This window comes from Alexandromys fortis, unplaced genomic scaffold, assembly GCF_014885135.2.
Source record: "Alexandromys fortis isolate MF-2015 unplaced genomic scaffold, M_Fortis_MF-2015_v1.1 scaffold_2_26212498_36691700, whole genome shotgun sequence".
In the NCBI taxonomy this organism is placed as follows: Eukaryota; Metazoa; Chordata; class Mammalia; order Rodentia; family Cricetidae; genus Alexandromys; species Alexandromys fortis.
Window position 1 is genome coordinate 7,585,433 of NW_026067931.1, and position 8,930 is coordinate 7,594,362.

Consider the following 8,930-nt stretch of genomic DNA (forward strand, 5'->3'; position numbering starts at 1 on the left):
CTAAATTTTATCAGTTAGCATGTGCTAAGTTTTTTAGTATATAAAATTCATACTAGCATGCAGAGAAGAAGCAGCGACTGTAAAATCGCATCTGTATCTTTCAAGATCTGCTTGGAAATAGAAAGTATAATAAATTTAAATATGAACAATTCAGAATGTAAATGCATTGTGGAGGTATTATCGGAAGTGAGCAAGAGTAGCATAATATATTTTCATTATTTATGTTACCTTTAACAATCACAAATATGCCCAGGAAAGTATTAAGAAATGCTTAATATAATAATTACAAAATATTTATAGTGATTTATGTAATGAATAGAATTTATACTTAGAGAAATATTGTATTTAAAAATGATTTTACAATAATTTTACCTGTACAAAAATTTCAGAGAAATCAAAGTCAATCATCTTTAAAAGCAAATTTGTAAAAGCTTTATAGTTTTTAAGGAGAAATTTATATTTTTGAATGACATTTTAAATTATTTTTATTTTTATGGTTATGGGAATTTTGTCTGAAAATGGCATATAATTTAGGAAAGGAATGCATTTTAATATGCATAGCACAATGTAGATCAGTTCTTCAGAGAAGGAGAATGTGCCAATATTCTGTGGGTCCCAACGCAGCACTACGTGGCTTTAATCCTTTCTAGCTACTTGAACTTGGAGACACCACTTGACTTCTCTGAACTTCCTCTCTCATTTTATGAAATGGAAATAGAACATGTCCCTCGTTTGGTTATTGAAAATATTATATGCAAGACATGCAAATCCACTTGACTTTCTGTCCAGCGTCCCGCAGACCTCAGTAGCTGATAACTATTATTACCATCTCCTGTGTCTTTCAAGTCTATTTACCTTACAGTTCTCAGAGGAACGTCTTCTCAAGCCCCTTGACCTTCGCATCCCTCTGGAGTATGTAGTGCTGCTATTAAACACATACTTCAATACTCATTAGCAAGCACTATTTGCATTGAGCGACGATGTCATCGGTGTCAAATGAGAGAAAATTAACAATGGAGGGAAGTTTGCTTGTTAGAAGAATGTGTCCAGAAATGCTAGTTTGAGGCTGAGACAAAAAGAACCATCAGTGCTGTGGTTCCTCACAAATGGTGACCAGAGTATTTTACCTGTGGCAGAATAAATAGATAGTAATAAAGCAGGTAGGGATTGTGTCCTTTCACTTGCGCATGGATTCCAAAGGTGTTTTAACAATGGGGCTAATTTACTAGTTACAGTGTTACCTTTAGGCTAACATTCAACTCTATTAGTTTTACTTTTTAATGTGAATATATCTCTCAGCTTTCGATCTTGGGAGGATTAATTTGGGCTAGTGTTTATGTAAGTTTTTAGGATGTGTTCACTTAGCTTTTTTTGCTTCAGGCATGTGTCCTGGTATGTCCAGCAGTAGTTGAATGGTGGAATAGGCCAATTTACCAGATGGTCAGGAAGTAAAAAGAGAAAAGGTGTTTGGGGTGTACTAGCTTCTTTAAAGGCAAGACCCCAATAGCTTAATTTCTTCTACTGTGCCCCATAATCTAAAGTTTCCATCACTGCCCAAAAGTGCTATTACTTAGAATAATCCTCTTTCTCCTTAAATCAATTTCTTAAGTGACAAAATTTATAGAGATTCTAAATCCACTCAGATCTTTCATGTCTAGGCATTCGCACAATGCTAACAAAGAGATAGAAAGACAAGGAAATAAAACAATAATAAATATGTTAATTAGTTAGTTAACTTCTCCCAGATTAGGATAATTTGACATCTATGTACCTCCTCAATGACAAACAAGATTAAAATATTCAGATATTCGACAAATAGAGAACCTCTATCAAAATAAAGCTTCTGATACTATGTACCTAATACTAAATAAAAATCCGTTCTTCTGCAAATCAAAGCATCCTAAAGAACATAGAACCTTAGTTTGGCCATTATCTGAAAAGATATTCATTTCCCTGTGACTTGTTCCTCAAGCCAAATTCTAGAAACTCATTATAGGAAAATATGAATGAATATGAACAGATTTTTTATCACATCATGTTAACTTTATAAAATAATGAACATAAAATATATAATTATCATATCAACAGAATGGTTAGGCAAAATAGGATTAGACTAAATTATAGACTTGTTTCAAAATATGGAATAGCAAAATATAAAGAACATTGTAGGAAAATATAGAGAAAACATAATTATAATAAAGATTAAAAGAAGAAATAAAAATAACCAGAAAACATCAATAAAATGGTAATACTAATTTAATCAATGGAATTATATCATTAGAGACTATCATATCCTATAGTGTTAATGTTTCTGGTCATGGCCGATGAAAGTTTTATATTGCAATTGCAGAGTATTCAGAAGAGTCCCCAGGAACTAGAGCAGGGAATCATATTAATTATTATGTTAAATTATGGGATTTGACTTAAGGGTGCTTAAGGGTCATTCTGTCTTAAATATTCTGAGATCCTAATTTATATACCTTTGCAGAGGGAAAAAATTTTAAAGCTCAAACTGTTACGAACATATGGATGATGTGTCCTGTAGGATGAGTATGAGGAATAAGTGAAACAACACCTGAGTCAGAAATTAGTTCATAACACTGGAACAGGAAAGGTCTATGGCCCAACGACAGCAATCCGTTTAATTTTGCCACATGACTTATTGGAAGAAAGTGCTGGGTCTCCCAATGCGGACATGATGCAGCTGGGCATCAGAGTGTTATGCCAGGGGCTGAAACTATTGTGACCCTTTGGCACCAGAAAGACTAGTGCCAGATGCAATCATACCTTTGAATCACAGATTATTTGTCAATAAAATTTATCTGAGAATGAGATACATGGATCCAAGAGGCTGCTTTGCCTTTTAACTTCTGGGAAGCTTACATAACTCATGAATTTTTTCCCCAAGTTTATTTTTGGTTGTGTGGAAGAAATGGCTCATAATGGGTTGTGAAAGTCAATTCTGAATGTTCTTCCTTGTATTGTGTTTCCAAATATTATATTTGTTCTTGACAGTAGAAATGGGGTATATATTTATATCCTGGGAACCAGTAAATACTACATACCCATGCTCCCCTCCTAACAAGTTAGTGGTAGAGCAATCAAGGCCACTGGTTCAAAATATTGGTTGTTGATTTAAAAACAGTATCAACAGGAAGCTCTAAAGTACCTGGTGAAACGTAGCCTGCCTTAGAAAGTTCTGTTAGTGGTATTATTTTATGCACTTTATTTGATTGCTCCAATCTTCAACAAATACTTATCAAAGCTATTCATTCTTTCAATGAAAGTAAAAGAGTTGATAGGACTGCTTAATTAATAAGGGTTAATGTTGCTTTCTAAAGCTTAAAACTTACATAGGTGCAAAAAATGTTAATGAAAGACAGAAATCATGGGAACCACATGGGTAAGCTAAAGGAAGCATGTAAGATTTCCTGGAAATAAATTAGGCCAAAGTACAAGAACACTTGAAAGTCAAAAGGAAAAATGTGAATATTATCAAAGGCATCTTTGTTTTCCAAGTACCCTAGAAAGTCAAATATAAAATATAAGAATATGATTGTTATAAATAAATCTGTAAAAAAAAAAAAAGAAAGACACAAGACAACAGTTAAGGTTTCAAATCTTCTTAAGATTGGAAAACACAGAGACCCCAAAGGGACGGCCTGGCTTTTCTGTCACATTTGGGCTACATAAACTACTCCCAAACCACTGATGGGAGGGACCAGTGCCACCTAGAGCCCCCAACTTGCCAATTTCCTCATCTTACATGTGCTGCTTGCAGCATTCCTAAAGAAAGAAATAAAAGCTTTATGAAACAGGTGAATCTACTTCTTCTTTGTAAATCCACACATATTTTCACCCTTTATTGGTGTAGGAGTTCCTTCAGTCTATGTGTTGCTTTCATTGGTTAGTAAAGGAACTGCTTTGGGCCTATAGCAGAGCTGTAGGAGAACAGAGCTAGGTGGGGGAAAACTAAACAGAATGCTGGGAGGAAGAAGGCAGAGTCAGAGAGATACCATGGAGCCGCCAGAGTCAGACATGCAGAATCTTTGCCGGTAAGTCACTACCACATGGTGATATACAGATTAATAGAAATAGGTTAAATTAATATAAGAGTTAGCTAATAAGAAGCTAGAGCTAATGGGCCAAGCAGTGTTTAAATTACTATAATTTCTGTGTGATAATTTTGGTTCTGGGTGGCTGGGACAAATTAGCAGCTTCCTCCAAAACTTTATCACTTATTTAAGTAGAAATTAGTAACAAGATTTATCTGGTATATTCCTATCATATGTAAATATTACACCGTGTGGAAGTTAAAACACTGGGAAAGAAAGAAGAGGATGAAGACAGAGTATTTGGTATAGAGCAGAGGAGCAAAACTCCACATTGACACTTACTGCATCAGTGGAGTTTGCTGGTTGTGTGGTTGTAGGGGTTTTGTTTCCATTTTCTGCCACTCCCTTCACTCTCTTTTTTTGTCCATCTGCTTCCCTCCTTTGGTCCTTCCTTTTAACCTCCTTTTTCCTTCTCTCACTCCTTGTGTTTTTCTTTAGCCCTTATTTATTTGCTTATATTCATCCTACCCTGAAATACCTTGACCTTCTTTTTGAAGTAGCTTGATGCTGTCTTTGGTAACTTAACACACATCTGAACTCATACAGATTAAGGGAGCCAGAATTTCTTCTCTCTTCCATTTTTTTTCAGTGAAATATAAATCTCAGTAATATACAGACAAGAAGTCACATCTCAGTGACTTCCAGATTTCACGCCTTCACTGAAAAGAAGGCAGAATGTATAGTTCACAGAGCAGAGATTCGGCAGAATTTCATATCTGATTTCTCCCACTTAGTCATTATGGTTTGAAGTGCGAGTTAGTCAGGTTTTTAATGCCTCCAACTCTTTACTGTGTGAACGAGGATCATTGTGAGAGATCCTGCAGTAACAATGCAAACTGTTCATTCTGATATTGGAGGATTTTGTTGACTTCAGGCCATAAAGATGATGGCTGTGTTAGCTAGTCTGTCTTTGCCCTGGCAAATCTTTCCTTTCTTTTCTCCATTGGCTCTACATCATGTGAGGTTGAATTTCATGGACTTAATAAGTTGGCACTTGTCCTTCTTAATTCTGATAAGATCAGGGCAAAGAGTATTACTTGCAGGAGAAGGAATATAGGGAGAGGACAGACTGAGCAAAATATCATGAGTTACATTACTCCATAAAAAACACACAGTAACTATCAGATGGCTCTTCCCCATGGCTACAGCTACTTTTCAGTTTGACGTCTTCCTCTGCATGTTCCTTCCGTCCTGCCGTTTGAGTGCTGTCTATCTTCCTAGGATTCTGACGGGTGACATAACAGCACTTTTTGTCTTTGCTAAAATGCCATTATTTAATGATCTTCTGTTTATTTAGGTGATCTACCTTGTCTTCAAAGAGCAGCTAAAATACTACCTGTGCAAAGAGTTATTCCAAGAGTACTCTGTCCTTAAAGGAATGGCAGCTAATATTTGAGTCTGTTACTGGATTCCCAGATTAAAGGCAGAGAGTTTTAATTTGTTTTGACAAGTAGTGAAGTCTGTGTAATAGAATCTGGTATCTGCTTGTAAAATGATGGGCCTTCTAGGGGTCAGGGACAGGGTTGTACTCAATTTAACACTTGCAGCACTTGGCACTCTTATTTGCTCACCAAGTGTGAAAGTAATTTTTTCTCAGTTACGTATTTTTCCTAGCAGGTTTGTTTTTTTCTCCACAAAGCTTCGTAATTGAGATGAATATAATTTCTTTGCTTGCTTTAACTATCTCTGATTATCTCACTACCTAGATTTTTGTTTTGTGTAAAAGTAGCTATTGCAGCCAGCCAAAATCTCCTTCCATCAAAAGCCAGGAGGATATGGGCAACACTCACACAGAAATAAAATTTTCAAATTGATGATGGAGTTTCATAATTTTCATTAAACACATCTCTTAAAGCGTGCTATAAATTTCAATATAGTATAATTCACTGTACCTTTATCTGCGTTTTTCACTCAGCCATCTCAGTAATTGATCTTTCTCTCATTGCTCATTACTCTACTTCTTTGATATTAAAAAGCATTATTTTAACACCAAATATATATAATCTCAAATAATTTTGGAAATAAGTTTAAGGAGAACTAAGTCAGCTTACTTATATATTAAATTAATATGCTGTTTTAATTTTTAAGAAAAGTACTAATCCTACTAGGTAATCTATTTTAATACAGGTAAATTCTAATTTTATTTTCATTTCAAATACCACAAATATGTTTTTCTAGAGTGAACTATGTCATTTTGTTTGTCACAATATACCAAATATAGTCATATGGAATAGCAATTACTATTAGTACTAGTTTATTAAGGTACTTCAGATGTGACCACTGAGAATCCAAATGTACTGCATTTGAAATGTACAAATTAGAAAGGGCATTTGTATCATTTGAGCATCTGCATTCAAGCTGCATTTTGAAAGTCAGCTCTTTATTATAATCTGCCTTTGTATTATCTTTGCCACAGTAAACACCATAAGGCAGTCACTTCGTCAACAGTGAGCAGCAGTGACCTTCACAGTAGAAAGTATTAGCTGGTGAATGCATGATGATCACAGATGCTAAACCTTGAGAGTTGGAGGTCCAGCTACTTTTTATTTATTTTACACTGAGAACAGATTTGAACTATACACTGAGTTTAAAAAGCATGCAACAATACAGCAACTGGACTTTATTTTCATCTCTTTATATATCAGTTGTGTGTGTGTGTGTGTGTGTGAGAGAGAGAGAGAGAGAGACAGAGACAGAGACAGAGACAGAGAGACAGAAACAGAGAGACAGAGAGAGTATAGCACATTGAGGACTTCCATTTGGAGCAGATCAGAGATTTAGTTCTCAATTGGATAAAATAGCTGTAGTTCAATGAAAGGGGATGCTCCTTTCCTTAAGGAGGTATGGAAAGGCACATGACAAACAAGTCAGGACCCTTGCACCAGATCTCTTGATTATGCTTGCTGATATTTTAATGTTCTCAAGCTAAGAACAGCAATATGCTTTAAAATAACTTGCATATTTAAATTAATTTATTTTTCTTCTCTCTTAGGATTTAGCAACACTGCAATATTAAGGACCACGAGGGGTGTACCCACCCACTGAGACAATTTGGCTGATCTATTGGGAGCTCACCAAGGCCAGCTGGACTGTGACTGAAAAGCATGGGATAAAACTGGATTCTCTGATCATGGCGAACAATGAGGGCTGCTGGGAAGCCAAGGACAACGGCACGGGGTTTTGATCCTACTTCATGTTCCGGCTTGGTGGGAGCCTAGCCAGTTTGGATGTTCACCTTCCAAGACATGGACGGAGGGTGGAGGACCTTGGACTTTCCACAGGGCAGGGAACCCTGACTGCTCTTTGGATTGTAGAGGGAGGGGGAGAGGAGTGGGGAGAGGGGGAAAGGAGTGGGGGAAGGAGGAGAAGGGGGGGAGGAGGGGNGACATGGACGGAGGGTGGAGGACCTTGGACTTTCCACAGGGCAGGGAACCCTGACTGCTCTTTGGATTGTAGAGGGAGGGGGAGAGGAGTGGGGAGAGGGGGAAAGGAGAAGGGTGGGAGGAGGGGGAGGGAAATGGGAGGCTGGGAGGAAATGGAAACTTTTTTTTCTTTTCCTTTTCTCAATAAAAAAAAGTTATTATATTAATATGATTTCTCTTAATTGAAATAGAATCAAGATCTTACAATATAGGTAGGCCTTGTTCTGTTTTGTTCTTGACCTCTATTATTGTTAAATCCAAAGGTCTGTCTCCAACCTTGTCTTCTCAGGGGACACAGGCCATCACCTCCACCTGGAAATCACATTTTTATTCTAATTAAATTTAATTCATTACTTCTAATAGCTTACCAACTCCTTATCTAGCTCAACTTTCTTCTTCTTAAGAATATGTTAGATTTATCCCTATTGCTAATTCCTTTGTATTCAAGAACATAGTAGAAATACACATGCACCTGAATGCATATGCCTATGGATGCATGCACACACACACATGTTGTAAGTAAGTCCACTTTGTAAGGAAGGACACTTGTTGGTTCCCAGCTGCTCAGCCCTGAAATAATCTCACAGAAACTATATTATTTAAATCACTGCTTGGCCCATTAGTTCTAGATTCTTATTGGCTAACTCTTACATCTTAATTTAACCTATCTCCATTAATCTGTGTTTCCCCACATGATTATGGCGTATCAGGTAAAGTTTTGTCCAGCATCTCTCTCTGATGGGGCTACATGGTTTCTCTCTCTGACTCTGCCTCCTCCCCCCAGCATTTAGTTTAGTTTTCTCTACCTAAGTTCTGCACTATCAGCAGGCCAAGGCAGTTTCTTTATTCATTAATGGTAATCACAGCATTCAGAGGAAAATCCCACATCACCCCCCCTTTCTTTTTAAATAAAAACGGAAAGTTTTAACTTTAACATAGAAAAATTACAAACAGCAAAACAGGTATCAAGCAAGAATTACAGTTACAATATTTATATCTATTTTATCTTTTATCATGACTAATGAAAATTATATTATTACTATCTACTCTTCAACTTCATCAAAGTTTCCAGAAGGATATAATATTACCTAAGTAAACAGGAAATGCATTGCCAGCAACTTCCAAAATTCTAGAATTGACAGAGACATCTCACTGCCTGGACAGTAACCCAAAGTTCTTCTGCAATTTTGGAGCATCCATCTTCAGCCTATAGGCCCATGCTTTCTAAGTAAGTGATCTAACACTGAGTCACATCTCCAGTTTTCCAATTTGCCTGCATGGTTCTAACTCTTTTGTGAACTAGTGATACCTCAGTGTTTGCACTGGTTACTTTTCTCATCGCTGCAACAAAAATTTATGTGACCATTAATACTGAACTTCAATTTGACAGGAT

At 36.5% G+C, this 8,930-nt stretch overlaps 1 long non-coding RNA gene across 1 annotated transcript in view; it reads left to right on the plus strand.

The window, feature by feature from the left end:
- Window positions 1-7,426, plus strand: part of LOC126503661 (uncharacterized) — a 43,684-nt gene extending 36,258 nt beyond the window's left edge. Inside the window, exon 3 of the long non-coding RNA XR_007592355.1 lies at window positions 7,108-7,426. This is a non-coding gene — a long non-coding RNA (uncharacterized lncRNA). The remainder of the gene's footprint in view (window positions 1-7,107) is intronic.
- Window positions 7,427-8,930: the final 1,504 nt, after the last annotated feature.